Below are 17,222 nucleotides of genomic sequence, written 5' to 3'. Positions count from 1 at the left end.
AAAAGCAGTGATTTTCCCACACAGAAATTACTACAATGATAATAACAAAAATAATAGAGGTGGTTCTGGTTATCATGGTGATTCTATGACTTCGAGACTCATTTTATATTCCTCCCTTACTGTAAAGACAACTATTTATCAGGACGGGTTTAGTTATTCTGCTGTCTTCCATCCAGGGATACAGGCTGTGCTAGAGGCTATTAACTCACTAAGGGTGGCAAGCTGCTGGGAGATGGGGGTATAGTTAAAGGATGGGGTGCAAGGACATCATAGGAATTACAGAAGAAGTAATAGGAATTCAGATGGCTCTATGAATTCAGAAAGCAGTCTCCCTAATTTTATTATAGCTGCTAAGCTAGGGTTGTCCCTTTAAAATATATTTAGGTGGAGATTTTGTCTATAAGTTGACATTTTGTCCTCTGCTGGTAATTCCTCTTTTCTTGTTTGGATTTAAATCTACAATTTCCTCTAATTCTTTTAGTCCTTTAAAAAGGAACCAATTTTGTAGCTTTCTCTAAATACAGCGCCTATATATAGCAGTAGTTTGAAGACTCAATTTTTAGATGAATTTTAAACAAATGTGTGCTGAAGAGCAGAAGGTAAACATTCTTATGTTCAGAAGCCACTCATCCTGCTACAGTGTGGCAGGTGTGCTGATGTTGAATGCAAATAAATGTTCATGAAAACACAAAAAGGTAAACAAAAACTTTTCTTCCCCTAGCCATCCATGGCATTCTCTGCTTCTAAGTGTATATAGTTTATGGGAGAGCCTTTGCCAATAAAAATTACCCTTTGAGGTTCAAATTTAAGTATGTTTAGAGGGGACACATGTAGCTTATTTATCTTTAGTAACTTTGTAACTGTGGTAAATGTATCAATCATATGTGGAATTATATATCTCTTATAATTGAAGCTTCCCATTATACCAAGAAGTACTCTAGTTAAATTTTTTAGAGTTTCTTTTTATTTGAGAATTCAAGAGAGTTATATAATACGTTTAGTTAAAATTCTGAAGCATTCTTCCTAATACCTTCTTCAAAAGGAGGAGATAAATCTCATATATGCATTTTATGTTCAGTTAGATCTGTGGTTTACACATAGGAGATGCGATTATTTATGGTACATTCTCCCATTTTTATTGAGGACCTGATGTTAATGAGACAGCATTTTGAGGAGTACATTCATTAGTCATTTACTATTTATGTCACAATTTTGAGTCAGAATGGAATTTCAGCCTGGATGCAAAGCTCAGTAAACCATATCAGGATGACAAGACACAGAATTCATGAAATTGCACATGGCCCTGATTCCTAAAAGGACATAAGGGAAATTACCACCACTACTCCTATTCAGTGAGATGACAGTAATAATACCTGGCTTTGTTAGATTCCATCTCACTGCTGTCATTAGGGACAGTGCTGGAGTCTGTGTCGGTTCAGGACGATACAGTGTATTCTTAGGAGTACATTTTACTTTTGCTTTTGCTTCTCTATACTTCTAAGTTTCATTATTTTTCTTCCTTGCCTCCCACTTCTGTTTTTCTTTCCAATATTCAGTCCCAAGGACTAAAAATATGTGGATAATCCATGACAGCTACATAAGATGAAATTTAGAAGCATAGTATAATTTCTTTTTATTATGAACCAAGGTAAAGTTTACTGTGGATGTTAAATATGGACATGTATAAATTCTACAGGGACAAAATAGAATGGGGTTAATATGGATTCTGGGAACAAACTACATGGATTCAAATCCTCTCTTTGCCTCTTCCTACTTACTGACTTTGGACAGTTATTCATCCTCTTAGTTCTTCAGTATTCTCATTTGTAAACTGATGGGCAGTAATAGTGCCCATCTGGACTCTTATGAAGATCCTTTGTGATATACATTAAAAAGTTGCTAAAATTTTCACACTTCTTAAATTAAGAAATATGCTAATATTAACTATGGACCAGCTTTGTTTACCAACAGTTTTAATCCTACTAGGGTCTGTTTTGTCTTAAGAAATCTATAAATCAGACACTTAACAGGTTCAGTTGTTTGGTGGTTATGGACAAAGGAATAACAAAGGAGTAGCCATAATCTTCCATCTTAGGATCCTGATGCCAAGGCAGAACCAGTGATACTATTCTCACAACTGATCAAATTTTACTTTTCATAAAATGAGCTCTTCTGGGATAACAACTGACTTAAGTCAGTCCCTATATTACTGTTCATGGGGAATAAGAAGGATAGAGTTTTGATGGTTAAGACTATGAACTCTGAAAACAACCTGCCTGGAATGAAATTGAAGAAATGCTACTTTTGGCAATTTAACTAAACTTCTTGGCCTCAGTTTTCTTATTTGTGAAATACCAATGGCTGTAGGGACAGAAATGGGGAAAGAAGGATGAGTTCAACCAATAAAGAGGTAAAATATGTGATGTTGGTATGGAATGGTCCCTATAGGACACCCAGACTTAGACTTCTGTCATCAATCTTAAGTTTATAAGCTGTTGCCAGTCTGTGTGTGTATGTGTGTGTGTGTGTGTGTGTGTGTTTGCATTTATCTTTTATAGTTAGTTTAATGGATAGTTTGAAGGTATATCAGACATAATTAGTCCTCTAAAAAGACAAATGTTATGTCTTCTAGATTATTCTTTCAAATACTTTATCTGTGAAAGGAATCTATAGAACCATAGGTAATGGAAGATATGGATTTGAGGAAACATTTTCTTTTAAGATGAACTAAAATTGAAGATTATCATTTATCTAAGATAATAAGCCCAAAAAGAAAAAGGAAAAAAGAGGGATGGAAAGAATGGTGATTCAAATAGCACAGTTGCTCAAAAAGTAACAGGAAAAGAAAGCTGGATAAAAGGATAAGTTTTAGTTTAGACAGAAAACTTCTTCCACTAAAATGAGAAGCAAGAATGAAGGAAAGCACCTTTTGATTCATTTGACACTGGTAAAAAAAAGGAAGTTTAGAAAGTTCTTGCCCCCCACCCCCTTTGTCTCCAGTGAAAAAGGAAAGATCATTTGCTGAGAGGAGGGAGAAGATGAGGCATATGGCACTGGAGGAAGGAAGTCAATATTTAGAAAAATTCCTGAAAGAGTTCATAGATAACTTACTAGGAACATATTGAGGAAGATCTGGCAGTCTAAGATCTGGATGAATTTTGATATTTCATGAGGCTATAACAAGACTGGGATACATTCCTTATGGATTGTCAACTCTTTAGGACTGATAACAGAGAAGCTACATGGTTGGATGCCTGGGACTAAAGGTAGGTAACTAAACAAGAAAGTTAAGTTCATGGGTGAGATACCAGTGAAAATTGTGGCACATGTGAAGGATTCTGAGGGAAATATTGAGGGAATAATTAATGGATTGGGGAGATTACTGTAGGAAGTGCAATATAACTTTAAAAAATAGATAATAGAATGAGAGTATGCTGAATGGATCAATGTGTCCTATTAAATGTTAACATGCCCAATTTATTTGTTTAATTTCATTCAGTCTATCTGGTTACATTAGGAAAGCCTTGGACTATTGGAGAGTCTGGAACTTGAAGTCCCAGTTCTGCTCTGCTCTTGTCTAGCATGGGAATGTTATGGAAGTCATTTTACTGTATTTGGCTAATATATCCATAAATTATAGATAATTTATGTTTTAGTAGGCATTCAGTTCATATCAAGTGAATAAAGTAAATAGAATCATTGGAGTGTAAGGATAAAATTGATATGAGTTATAACACAATTATAAAACACTACATTTCCATTTCTCAGATATGTAAACATATATCTTGTTTTTTAAAAAAGAGTACAGAGAAGAATTCATATTCTATTGTAGTAACTAGATTGGAGCTTTTTTTTTTGGTTGGGGCGTATAAAAAATTTTACATCAGTAATTTCTTCTTTAACTAACTTAAATTGCACATAATATATTTCAAGTTAATGTACCTTGTTGAATAGAAGTACAAGAGAATATGTAAAGCAAATATAATGTGCCAGATACTTTGCATATCTTATCTTTCTCCCTTAATCTGCACAACCATAATTTGAGGGAATTATAATTGTCCCATTTTATAGTTGAAAAAAATGAAAAATAATGCAGTTGTATATAGAGTGATAGATCCAGGATTCAAACCTCGGACTATGAAAGATATGTGCTCAAAATCTCGGCAATCCCTACTGCTACATTGCTGTTAGTCTGCAAAGAGATTCAACAGGTTTGTTAGTGATAATACAATTTAAAGCAGTCTATTTTATAAGACCTAAACATACTATGTTGTATAAACCTTCACATTCTTCTCTAATTGAAAAATGCTCAACCAGAACAATGAGACATTGAAAGAACTGGGGGAATATGAGGTGGTAATTTTCTTCTTAACTATAGTAGTTAACCTAACGTAGCACTGATTAAAATAGAATGAAAAATTCAAAAGGAGACCCCAAAGTTTTCAAGAGTTTTATATATGCCATTTTATATGAGAAGACAGATGACTGATTATATAAAAAAAAATATTTAAATAATTTCATTAGAGTGGGGGAGGGAACTAAACGTCCCCTGACTCAGACAACAAAAATGAATTTTATTGGATTAAAAGGTTAAAGTTGAAAAACAAAAGTTATAATTACAAACAAGGGTGATAGTTACCTGATTTTAGGCTACAAAAGTTTTAGGATTAAATCCAAATGTAAAATAATAAAAATTTGATGTATGTATTACATAAGATTTAACAAAAGCATCAACAATTAAGGTAATAAACTACTAAAATTTTGGAATTAAATGAAAATAAAGGACTAGTATAACTAAAACTAAAATATGAAATGCTGTCATCAATCAATTAGAAAAAGTTGAACAATCTAATAGGGAAAGGGAATTCGGAGAAGTAATTCACATGTATGCTAAAAGATTATTAACCACAGTATATAGTTGACCCTTGAAAAATGTGGGGTTTTTTAAATTTATTTTTTATTGGTGTTCAATTTACCAACATACAGAATAACCCCCAGTGCCCGTTACCCATTTACTCCCATCCCCCGCCCTCCTCCCCTTCTACCACCCCTAGTTCATTTCCCAGAGTTAGCAGTCTTTACGTTCTGTCTCCCTTTCTGATATTTCCCACACATTTCTTCTCCCTTCCCTTCTATTCCCTTTCACTATTATTTATATTCCCCAAATGAATGAGAACATATAATGTTTGTCCTTCTCCGACTGACTTACTTCACTCAGCATAATGCCCTCCAGTTCCATCCACGTTGAAGCAAATGGTGGGTATTTGTCGTTTCTAATGGCTGAGTAATATTCCATTGTATACATAAACCACATCTTCCTTATCCATTCATCTTTCGATGGACACCGAGGCTCCTTCCACAGTTTGGCTATTGTGGACATTGCTGCTAGAAACATCGGGGTGCAGGTGTCCCGGCGTTTCATTGCATCTGTATCTTGGGGTAAATCCCCAACACTGCAATTTCTGGGTCGTAGGGCAGGTCTATTTTTAACTCTTTGAGGAACCTCCATACAGTTTTCCAGAGTGGCTGCACTAGTTCACATTCCCACCAACAGTGTAAGAGGGTTCCCTTTTCTCCGCATCCTCTCCAACATTTGTGGTTTCTTGCCTTGTTAATTTTCCCCATTCTCACTGGTGTGAGGTGGTATCTCATTGTGGTTTTGATTTGTATTTCCCTAATGGCAAGTGATGCAGAGCATTCACAACATCTCCAAAGAAACGAGAGCTTTAAATGATACACTGGACCAGATGGATTTCACAGATATCTACAGAACTTTACATCCAAACTCAACTGAATACACATTCTTCTCAAGTGCACATGGAACTTTCTCCAGAATAGACCACATACTGGGTCACAAATCGGGTCTGAACCGAAACCAAAAGATTGGGATCGTCCCCTGCACATTCTCAGACCATAATGCCTTGAAATTAGAACTAAATCACAACAAGAAGTTTGGAAGGACCTCAAACACATGGAGGTTAAGGACTGTCCTGCTAAAAGATGAAAGGGTCAACCAGGAAATTAAGGAAGAATTAAAAAGATTCATGGAAACTAATGAGAATGAAGATACAACCGTTCAAAATCTTTGGGATGCAGAAAAATGTGGGTTTGAACTTACTTCATAGATCCATTTATATGCAGATTTTTTTCAGTAAATACAGTCCAGTACTATAAACTATTTTCTCTTCCTTATGATTTTTCTTAATGACATTTTTTCTCTAGCTTACTTTATTGTAAGAATGCTGTATATAGTACATATAACATACAAAATATGTTAATCGATTATGTATTTATTGGTAGAGCTTCCTGTCAACAATAGCTATTAGAAGTAAGTTTTGGAGAGTCAAAAGTTATGTACAGATTTTCAACTATAGAGGGTTCTGCATCCCTAACCCTTGCAGTGTTTAACAGTCAACTGTATATTAAATATTTGTACACTTTTAGTAATGAAAGACATTTTTAAATTGACAAAAATTACAAAGTTGGTAATAAATGTTAACAAAGCCACAAGGCAGTGGACAATCTCATGTATCACCATTAGTTATAGATACTAGAAAAATCTCAGGAAGAAAATTTATCAGTGTGCACTAAAGCTTCATATTCTTTAACATAGTAATTCAACATCTAGAATTATCTCATTGAAAAATATTCAGAGATGTGAAACAATTACATATGGAAATGAATACTTTTGAAAACTGAAAATAACCACAGAGTAGTTTTTTTTTTTTTTTCCTGGCATGAAACATCATCTTTTAGGGGGAAGGTTAAGGAAATGATTTCAGTTTATATTAAGTGGTAGAAAAAAATCTGATGCTAAAGCAGTATATAAAGTATGATCCTATTTTTATCTAAAATATTATGTATTCCAACTTACCAATTATAAACTTAGAAAAAACTATAGGAAGGAAGTACATTAAAATAACAGTCTGAGTGATGAGTTAATTTTTTCATTTATTTTTCACCCCTCTTCTTAAGTCCTCATAATAAACATTCATTAATTTTAAGATGAGGTATGCATCTGTGCTATAATCATTACAAATTAGAAGATTTTTTTCAAACTAGAAGATTTTTTTAAAGATAATATTGTGTGATGCATTAAATCATATGCCATCTTCTTTATCTTACAGTTATATAAATTTTAGTCAAGTTTCTAAGTTTGCTGTGGTGACATGCTGCCTATTAATTGTCTTTTGTCTTCTTAACACCTAACCCATCTCCAGGAATAGCGCAAACAATCAAATTTGGTTTGGCAAATGAATGAAGTGCATATTTATATGCATTACTCTGGGGAAGGTTTGAAGCAGACATTAAGCCTAACTAGATATTTTCCATTTAATTAGTATTCAGGAGGATCAGGAATATTGTGGAAGGATTTTCTTAAGCAATGATTAAAATACCAATGTGGAATTGAATATGCTATGATTCTTGATTTTCTATAGAATATTCCAGCTGTGCTAATTTAAAATGTGTTGTGGGAAATAAGAAAAGGTCAGTATCATCTTTGTTCATTTTGCTACACTACAGTGACACTTTTTGTAAAAGGATGGTCTTAGTTTTCATTTGTTTTTCTTCTTTAAAAACTTGAAATTAGCCTTCACTTCCACTATCTAAACAAAAGTAAAATCAACCTAAACATTTTGAAGTTAGAGAAAAAGAATATGAATGTAATGCCTACGTATAATAAAATATCTCTGGCAAAACACAATCTGATTCTAGTTCATAATCATATAACAGATTATAACATCTATGAACCAAAGGCACTAAAAATTGTAGTGTTTCCTACTTTCATATTTAGGTCCTTCCATTTCAGTTTCTACATTTCCTAGTGTTACTACATCTAAACTATGTATCATGATATAAATAAAAGTATTTTTAAAAGAAATTAGTGGGACAACTGGGTGATTCAGCAGTTGAGCATCTGGCTTCAGCTCAGGGCGTGATCCCAGAGTTCTGGGATAGAGTCCCACATCGGGCTCCTTGCAGGGAGCATATTTCTCCCTCTGCCTATGTCTCTACCTCTCTCTCTCTGTATCTCTCATGAATAAATAAATAAAATCTTTAAAAAAATAAAAATAAAAAATAAAATAGTTTGAATTTCATTTTTTACATGTGTGTTCAAACTAGTACTTAATTTTAAATTTGGCATTTTATAATACTTAACTTACATGTTGTATAATCCAGAATTATAGAATAAAAATAGTCAGGGATTTTAACTATTTAAAAAGAGTAATAAAGAAATATGTGTAATATTAATTCTACTTGTTTTGATCTGTTTGATATTACCAATTAGGCCCCTAACTGAAATTCTTGCAATTAGGCACCTAATATTTCTGTTCTTTGTTTCTCTCTGAAAAGACGTTTGTAATAGTGTGCACCAACGCACAACAAAAATCACTATTCTTTCTTATTTTCCTGAATTCTTTGGAGTTTCCGATCGTGGTTGCAATAAAACCTTGGTTTGGAAGATGAAATTGCTGTGAGACTTAAGGGATCACTGTATTGTCATATTTAGACCAATAATTCACATTAAACTAAATTCTTCAAGCAGGGACAAACGTGGCCTCTTCAAATATAAACACCTACAACAATGAGAACTGATTACAACTCAGTTCCAAGCAAATTCCTGGGATAGGGAGTATTTTAAATAAGGTGGGCCATGCATAAAATTAATTGCAATTCCTAAGTTCACAAAATGATCCAAGGGGGTTGTAGATCACTTAATAATTGTCCATGTAATCTGTCTTCAATGTGTTAGGTCACTGAGGGAGACCAGTATTTACTCTTCATTGCAATCAAATGTAGGAAACTAACACATTTTCCTCTGGCCATCTGGTGAGTTGTACATCAAATCAGTAATGTGACTTCACTCGTAAAATCTAATGATTATTCAAACATTGATAAGGGGAACTAAACAAATAGTTTTAAACTGTTATTCCATAAAATGGAAGATCAGGCTCAGCATCAAAAGGAGAGTGAACAGCTTCTCATGAATGCTGAAAAGAGGAAAAGAAAGTTGTCCTGCAATAATTGAATCTTCCCTCATTACCAAATGATGTTCATGTGATTGACTAGGAATTGGGACATGCTTATGTACCTTGATCCTTCATTTCTCATTTTAACTTACACTGTCAGAATATTTCACACATGTAATTAAGCTGAGTTCATTAATAAAATTGTACAAAATGAAGCAAGGAAGATATAAATGTAGACAAAAAATATCCATTCTTCCTAAATGTATATGTATGTGCATGTATGTGTATTTAAATATTTTATTTAAATTCAATTTGCCAATATATAGTATAACACCCAGTGTTCATCCCATCAAGTGCCCTCCTTAGTGCATGTCACCTGGTTACCCCATTCCCCCCAAGTATATTTTATAGTAATCACTATTTCATTTTAAATATTTTTACAAAATACATATTCACGAAAGAATTCTATTGTTTTATATACACATTTTTCACATTTTTTCTTCCTGTCATTTTTTTGTTACTTATCCTTTTGCTTCTGTTTTCTTGTTCCCTTTCTTCTTCATTTCACAGTGACCACCAAGTAGTCTGAGTTAAAGACTAAATATGAGTAATTCTACATTTTTCTCTGTATGTGTGTGTATGTATACTGATACACGCAAATATATACATATATAAGCATATAAATGTATATGTATACATATGTAATATATATGTATAAACATATATACATATAAATATATACGTATATAAAGTTTTGTCTTTCACAAAAGTACATTATTTTTTACTTTTATTACTCAAATATATCTCATGGAAATATTTCCAAATCATTTGGTTTATTTCTGTTTATCTTTTAATATTCCATTGTACAGATGTATCACAAGGTCATTAGCCATCTTAATACTGATAGGAATTCAATTAGTTTCAAATCTTTTACCATTATACTTTAATAAATACTACAATGAACATCATTCTACTTATATCATTGGATATAGTTGTTATTTCTAAGAAATAGAATACATCTTTATTTCATCTTGCAGTATATCAACTTATATTTTCACCAGTAAAGGTTTTGTTGGTTGTTAGCCCTTTACTTTTTTTTCAGTGATAAGCTTAAAATAATGTATCACTATACTGAAATAATTTTTAAAAAAATTATTTATTTATTCATGAGAGACACAGAGAGAGAGGCAGAGACACAGGCAGAGGGAGAAGCAGGCTCAATGCAGGAAGCCCACTGAGCCACCCAGGCATCCCTAGTGAAATAATTTTATTTCACACAGCATATTCCTGGGTGTTTGTGAGTCTAAAAAACTTTTTATGTACTTTTTAGATATTTTGTAGTTATTAATTCTCTGCTTGCTGGTGGAAATTATTTGTACCTTTAACTTGTTTATGGTATTTCTACAAACTGTTTTAAATTACCTCTATATTAGGATATGTCTCAATTTTTCCCCATAATTTTGGGTTTCAATTCTTGGTTATCTCTTAATTATATATTATACATATAGTTTCAGATAAATCTTAAAAATTAAAAAAATGTAAATACTCATTTATTACTATTTCTCAAAATCTTCTAAATTCATTCTCTGACATCTCAGTATTCTTAAGCTTTCTGTGGGAATATTTATAAGGGAAAGAGTTGGAGTTCCTGAGGTTAAGGTCTCTAACATTGAAGAGTCTAAACCTAGTACTGGAGGGATAATTGAAATTTATTGTTATATGTGGTATTAGATAGATCTAGATTCTCCTAGATACTTATCTAGATTTCTCAATGACAATAATTAATTTATAATCTGTCAATTGCCTATTAAGTTGGGAATAACACAACTTTCATAACTTATGATCTCATATACATTAAAATTTTATTTTCATGCATCTCCAATGCTACTCAATTGAGTATTTTTTCTTTTACAATTTCAATATATATTTTTTACTGTGGTAAATGTATAAGTTTTCTAATACCTGGTGAAATTTTTCTTCTCTTCCCATTGTTCTTCAGCAAATCTGTCTTTTTTTTTTAAAATAAATTTATTCTTCCTTGTAAACCTTTAAAGTCATCTTATCTCCATCTCTTCACCCCAAAAACAACAATGACATCAACAAATATGTAACCATTGGCTGCTTTTAACAATTTTAAATGTATGATAAATTGGGGGGAAATAAACCTCTGTTTAAGAGCACAGTACCACTTTCTATTTGTTAAAACCTTATTTATGTTCTTCAAAAAAAAATGATTAGGATTTTCTTTACCATTTCTGTTGGACTATTCTTATAAAATTCATCCATAAGCATTATCTAAGTGTTTTTGTAGTTGTGAATAGGAGGCTTTTTAAAAAAATTTCCATCTGCTTTTCCAAGTAACTATTTCTAGACCAGAAAAGAACTAGGGTTTTATTTTTTATCATATTTACCTTGTATGCAGCCAAAGTAGGAAAGTGAATCAGTTTTAATGGCTTTTCAGTAGTTTCTGCTATCATTAACATAAATAGGATATTATCTCTACTTTTCTGATGTTATTTCATTTTTTATTGCATTCACAAAATCCTCCAAAACATCGTTGATTAAAAAAAAAAAATGGAGTTAGCCAGTATCTCTGTCCACCTCCACATATTACTGGAAATGCTTTTCAGTGGTTTGACATTTATAATCATATTTGCTGTCAGTTTTAATGGTCGTCTGTTTTTGTTTTCTTTGGAGTTTTTAAGTGGCTGCTGTACTTTATCAAATGACTTTTCATTTAATTTTCCCATTAATTTGTGAATGTAAAATTATGTTGGTAGTTTTTTTTTTTTTTTTAATCTAACCACCTCTCAGTAAAGTAATAAATTCTGGTTAAGTGCAATCTTTTAAAAATATTAATGTCTTTCTTTGCTATAATTTTGTGCATTTTTGATAACTTTTCATAACATTTGATCTATAGTTTTATCTATGCTTATTTCACAACATAGGTTCATTGAAATTTCAAGATGGTATATAAGCAAAAGCATAAATTAAACAAACATCATCATCCCCCTAACAGGGAGGAATGTTTTAAATATAAAAACAGTTTTTTATATTTTATATTTTTCCATAAATAGATGTCAAATTATATATATATTTTTTTCAAATTTAACATTCTACTCTGTATACTTGTAAGTCATATTACACTTGACCAAAAAAAAAACAAAAAACAAAAACAAGAAAAAAACAAAACAAAAAAAAAACTTTCCATGACATTATATGTGCTTCTATAATTTTATTTTAGGGTCTGCATTGTGTTCCATCATGATTTCATGAAAGCATTTTAAACTTTTCCTTTTTGTTGGACATTTATTTAAAGTTTTCCAATTTTTCTTGACTTGCAAATAGTACAGTTGAACTTAATTATCAGGCCAAAATGTATGCTTATTTAAACATTTAGATAGGTTTTGCCTATCTTCAGCCACCAGACAGTATATGAGACACCCTATTCTCTGAAACTCTAGTAGTCAAAGAAATTGCATACATGTTTGTGTGTATTCTGCACTTGTTAACTTGTTAACTGCTTTTTTTTTTTTTTTTTTTTTTTTTTTACAACTTGTTCATTTGTATTTTTACCAAATACTTACTGAGTATCTGATAGGTGGTGCCTGTTCAGGCATCATTAACTATACATAGGAGTAGATAGATATACATGTAAATAGGTAAAATTATATGGATATAGATATCCTTTCATTGTTGATTCACTTGATCATATTTTAGACCAATGACTCCAAAAGTGTTTTCTGCAAACAAATGCAGGTTTGCAAACACCACGTTAATTTGAAATTAAACACTTAGAAACTTTATAGCAATTCAACAAGAATATTTTATATCTGCTGAATTTAAATGTAAAAATTGTATGCTTGAATATGTATTTTAATTTAATTTTCACAATTCTTTCCCATTATATTTTATAACATAAACTACTATAATATATAATATATTTGATATTTAGTATCTTATTTATAAAATATTTTATAAAACTGTATATTTGTGACTGAATAAAAACAACTAATCTTTCATCACAGTTTGAGAAATATTATTTTAGGAAGTTACCTGTTTTTCCTTTGGAAATTACAAAAATCGATATAAAGGTAAGTGACACACAAAACTCATAAAAGTAAATCCACATAAACTAACACAGATATATAAATAGTATTCTTTTGCAAGGAATAACTTCTAATATTTTGGTAAAATTATTGTTGAGGACCCTGGCAGGAAATGCCTGGTAATTAAGATGAGGTGATTAAAGAGAGAATTTAACAAACATCCGCTTACAAGGGCATGAAGTTATAATGATAAGGAATGCTGAAAAAGTTCTGGGCATACATTGACCAGTGTGAAATCAGTGTGAAATCATCCTATCTCTTGGGTTTAAAGACGAGGCCATTGTTACTGGTCAGTGGAAACTCTAGGTTTAGGGTTTAACTGTTTGACAGGAGTTATGGTCCTTGGTCAAGGCATGTGACCACCATCAGGTTACAGTTTGCAAGGAAATAGCTGAGGAATAGGCACTTTCAATACTCTTTCTGTTCTTGTCAGTGCCTTATATGGTCCAAACCAACTAGATGTCAGAGTGCGAGGGAGCTCATCATTTCAATGGCTGCTTATATATTGTTTAATAAAACCTCTGTAAATGGTTATTTACACTTTTATTGAATTACTCAGTATTATATGTAATGCTACAGTTGAAAACCCTATAGCTGCATTTTTGTCCACATCCATGATTATTTCTTAATTTGATTTCCTAAAGCAGAGTTCCTCTACTGTTTGGAAAAATTTTAAGGCTAGTCATAATTATTCCAAGGAATATTGTAGTAATTTAAAATTTTCACTGACAGTGTATATGAATGTCTGTTTTTCCATAGCCCAGGTGCCTATGTCCACATGCAAGTGCAGATTCTTACACATACTGGATATATGCACTTGTACATGTCTGTTCCTCTCTCTCTTATTTTGTTAGACATATATACTTTCTCATGCATCTTAGATTTGTATTTGCTAGCAAAATGTAACATTTTTTAAACCTTTTTAGCCATTTGTATTTCATTTCCTGTGAATTGCCTTAAATGGCTTTACACATTTTTTATGGGTATCAATTTTTTTAATCAGTTAGCAAGAGCTCTTCATAAAATCAAGTTAATTAAAACTTTCTATAGTCATATGCATTGCAAAATTACCCCCGAAGTATATAATTTGCTTTAATTTTTTGCATTTCTTTATCACAGAACAATTTTATTAAATTAGTATTTCCTAACAAAATTTCTGCCTTTGTATGATCTTCCAACAAACATAACTGAACAATTTTTTTCATATTCTTTAATTTTTACATTTGTTTTCAGTAAGACTGACTTTTTTGTTTGTTTACCACTCTATGAATGTTAACACACAGAACTGTGTAATTACCGCCATGATTGGGATTTAAAACAGTTTTATCACTTCATCCAGTACTACTTTGCGTAGCATCCTTCCCTATGCCTAACCCTAGCAACCACGGATCTGTTCTCTGACCCTACAGTTTGGCATTTTCAGAATGTCCTATAAAGGAATCATACATTATGCAGTTTTTGAGAATGATTTCTTTTACTCAGCATAATACCATTGAGATTCAAACAAACTGTTATTGGTGAGTAGTATTTCATTCATATATAAAAAGTACCACAGTTTGTTTATCCCTTCATTTGGTGAAGGATATTTGAATTCAGTTTGTGGACTTATTATTATTATTATTATTATTATTATTATTATTATTAATTTATGTTTGATTATGTCAGTATATCTAAACATAATGTTTAAGTTTTGTGTGATTGTAAGCTTTCATTTCTTTAGGGCAAATATCTAGGAATGAGATCACAAATTCATACAGCGAATGCATATCTAAATATAAGAGAAATTGCCAACCTGTTTTCTCGAGTGACTCTATCATTTGGTTTTCTTACCAGCAATGTTTGAGCTTTCCAGTTGCTGCACATCCTCATCAGTAAATCGTATTGTCAAAGCTTTGGTATTGTAATTGTTTCTTTCTAGTAGGTGTATAGTGATATCTCAGGATATTTTAATTTGTATTCCCCTAGAAGGTGGAAAATCTTTTAATGTACTTATTAGCCATCTGTGTATCTTCAGTGATGTATTTGTTCAAAACTTTTGCCCACTTTTTTTCTGTGAGTTGTCTCTTATTGTTAAACTTTTAGAGGTTTTTTTTTTTTTTTTAATATATTTTGGATACAAGTCCTTTTGGGATCTATGATTTGAAAATAAATTTCCAAACCTGTGGCTTGCCTTTTCCTTCTTTTACCACTGCATGTCTTAGAGAAAAAAAAGTAACTTTAATAAAGGCCAATTTACTATTTAAAAATGTATTTTGGAGTCCGGTGGGTTTTTCTTTTTTTTAAGGATTTTATGTATTTATTTGAAAGAGAGAAAGCACTTGCACTCATACACCAGTGAACAGAGGGGCAGAAGGAGAGGGAGAGGCAGAGAATCCATGTTCTGAGCATGGAGCCCCACGTAAGGCTCAATCTCACAACCCATGATATTATGACCTAAACTGAAATCACAAGTTGGTGCTAACTGACTAAGCCACCCAGGCACTCTGGCACTCTGCTTTTTTTTTTTTTTATTGGTATGATTACACAATATACATTTGATATGGTTGTCATTGGGAATTTACTTTTTGTTTTATATTTTTAAATTCATTTTACAATTCTCTTTTATTTCTTTTCTTCTTTAAACTATTTTTTATTATTTCTTTCCATTTTAATAGAGTGTTTTAATATTGGTATGTTATTTTAGCAGTTGCTCTAAGACCATTCTTTTTTCAGTTTTCAGTGTTTTGATTGCAATATATCCTGGCATGGATTTCTTTGAGTTAACCCTATTTGAAATTCTCTGAGCTTTTGAAATTTGTGAATTCATCATTCTCAGAAATTTTGGAAGTTTTCGGCCAGTATGCTTAAATATGTTTCTTTTTGTATCACACTTTTCTTTTCTTCTGATGTTACAATAACAAAAATATTAAACTTTTTGTTTTGCCCCAAAAGTCCCTGTGTTCATTTTTTTCCTCAATCTTTTGCCTCTGTTTTTCAGATTGGATAATTTCAATTGCTAAATTTTCAAGTTTACTCACATTTTTCTGTGTTATTCCCATTCTTCTATAAAGTCCAATCCATTATTTTTAGTCCAAAAAGTGTCATTTACTTTTTTATTTCTGTTTCTGTGCCAAAATTTGATATTGCTCAATTCATCTGAAGAGTGTTTATCTTACTTCTTGGAACTTCAATATTGTGACTGTCTATAGTCTTTGTAACATAATTCCAATATCTGACTATCTTAGAATTAATTGTTATCTATTGTCTTTTTTATTATATGTCAATTTGATATGACATATATTTATTATATATTATGATATATATCTTTTGTATAATAGTAATTCTGATTTGTATTCTGGATATTTTGAATACTATGTTCTGGAACAGTAGGTCCTATTTACATCATATTGAGAATGTTGATTTTCTGCTTGCTTGCTTGCTTTCTTGTTTACTTTTACTCTTTTAGGTGGCTTGTGTGAATACCACTCAATGGTGAGACTGGCACAAATTTTTAAATTTATCTATTTATTTTTATCTAGATTTTTAAAAAAATTTTATTTATTTATTCATGAGAGACATACAGAGGGGCAGAGACATAGAAGAAGCGGGCTTCTTCCATGCAGGAAGCCCGATATGGGACTCGATCCTGAGATACGGGAATCACACCCTGAGCCAAAGGCAGATGTTCAACTGCTGAGCCACCCAGGTGTCCCATTTTTATCTAAATCTTACATACATTTTTTCTGTCTGTTCCATCCCTTTTTTTTTTTCCCATTTCTTCACTACAACAAACTAATTCCTTAAACATCTTTATATCAAATACTCAAACTTCAGGGAATACTCTTCCAACAATCCTACCTGCCTAACTTCCCTAGTTTCAAGTATCAACTTAATATTCCTTCTTTAGAGAAGCATTCCCTGACAATTTTCAATACTTATATTTATATCACAATTTCTTATTACTTCATAGCACAAAATTCAAAGATTTTGTCTTATCCTGTATTTGTTTTCACCATTAATTTAAACACAGTAGGTTTTCACCATTGTAACTGGCATAGAGTGGACACATACCTAATAAACAAATATTTGCTAAATAAATAAACTTGCTAAATATAGCTTAATTATTTCACTATTCAATCTTTAGAGTATATTTCAATCATTG

General features: G+C 31.7%; 1 protein-coding gene and 1 long non-coding RNA gene across 10 annotated transcripts in view; one reads left to right on the top strand and one right to left on the bottom strand.

Moving 5' to 3' along the window:
• LRRTM4 (leucine rich repeat transmembrane neuronal 4) overlaps positions 1 to 17,222 on the top strand; it is a 698,247-nt gene that overhangs the window by 161,036 nt on the left and 519,989 nt on the right. The gene's annotated exons all lie outside the window — the stretch shown is intronic.
• LOC144280715 (uncharacterized) overlaps positions 1 to 17,222 on the bottom strand; it is a 106,144-nt gene that overhangs the window by 26,233 nt on the left and 62,689 nt on the right. Inside the window, exons 5-6 of one of the 7 annotated variants that reach the window (XR_013349110.1) lie at positions 14,912 to 15,042; positions 4,130 to 4,192 (exon numbers count right to left, since the gene is read on the bottom strand). The exons of 4 other annotated variants lie outside the window; for them this stretch is intronic. This is a non-coding gene — a long non-coding RNA (uncharacterized LOC144280715). The remainder of the gene's footprint in view (positions 1 to 4,129; positions 4,193 to 14,911; positions 15,043 to 17,222) is intronic. 2 more of the 7 variants (XR_013349111.1, XR_013349115.1) reach the window with 2 other exon arrangements.

This window comes from Canis aureus, chromosome 12, assembly GCF_053574225.1.
Source record: "Canis aureus isolate CA01 chromosome 12, VMU_Caureus_v.1.0, whole genome shotgun sequence".
Taxonomy (NCBI): Eukaryota; Metazoa; Chordata; class Mammalia; order Carnivora; family Canidae; genus Canis; species Canis aureus.
Note: the sequence above shows the minus strand (reverse complement) of the source record. Positions and strands in the feature narration are given on the sequence as shown.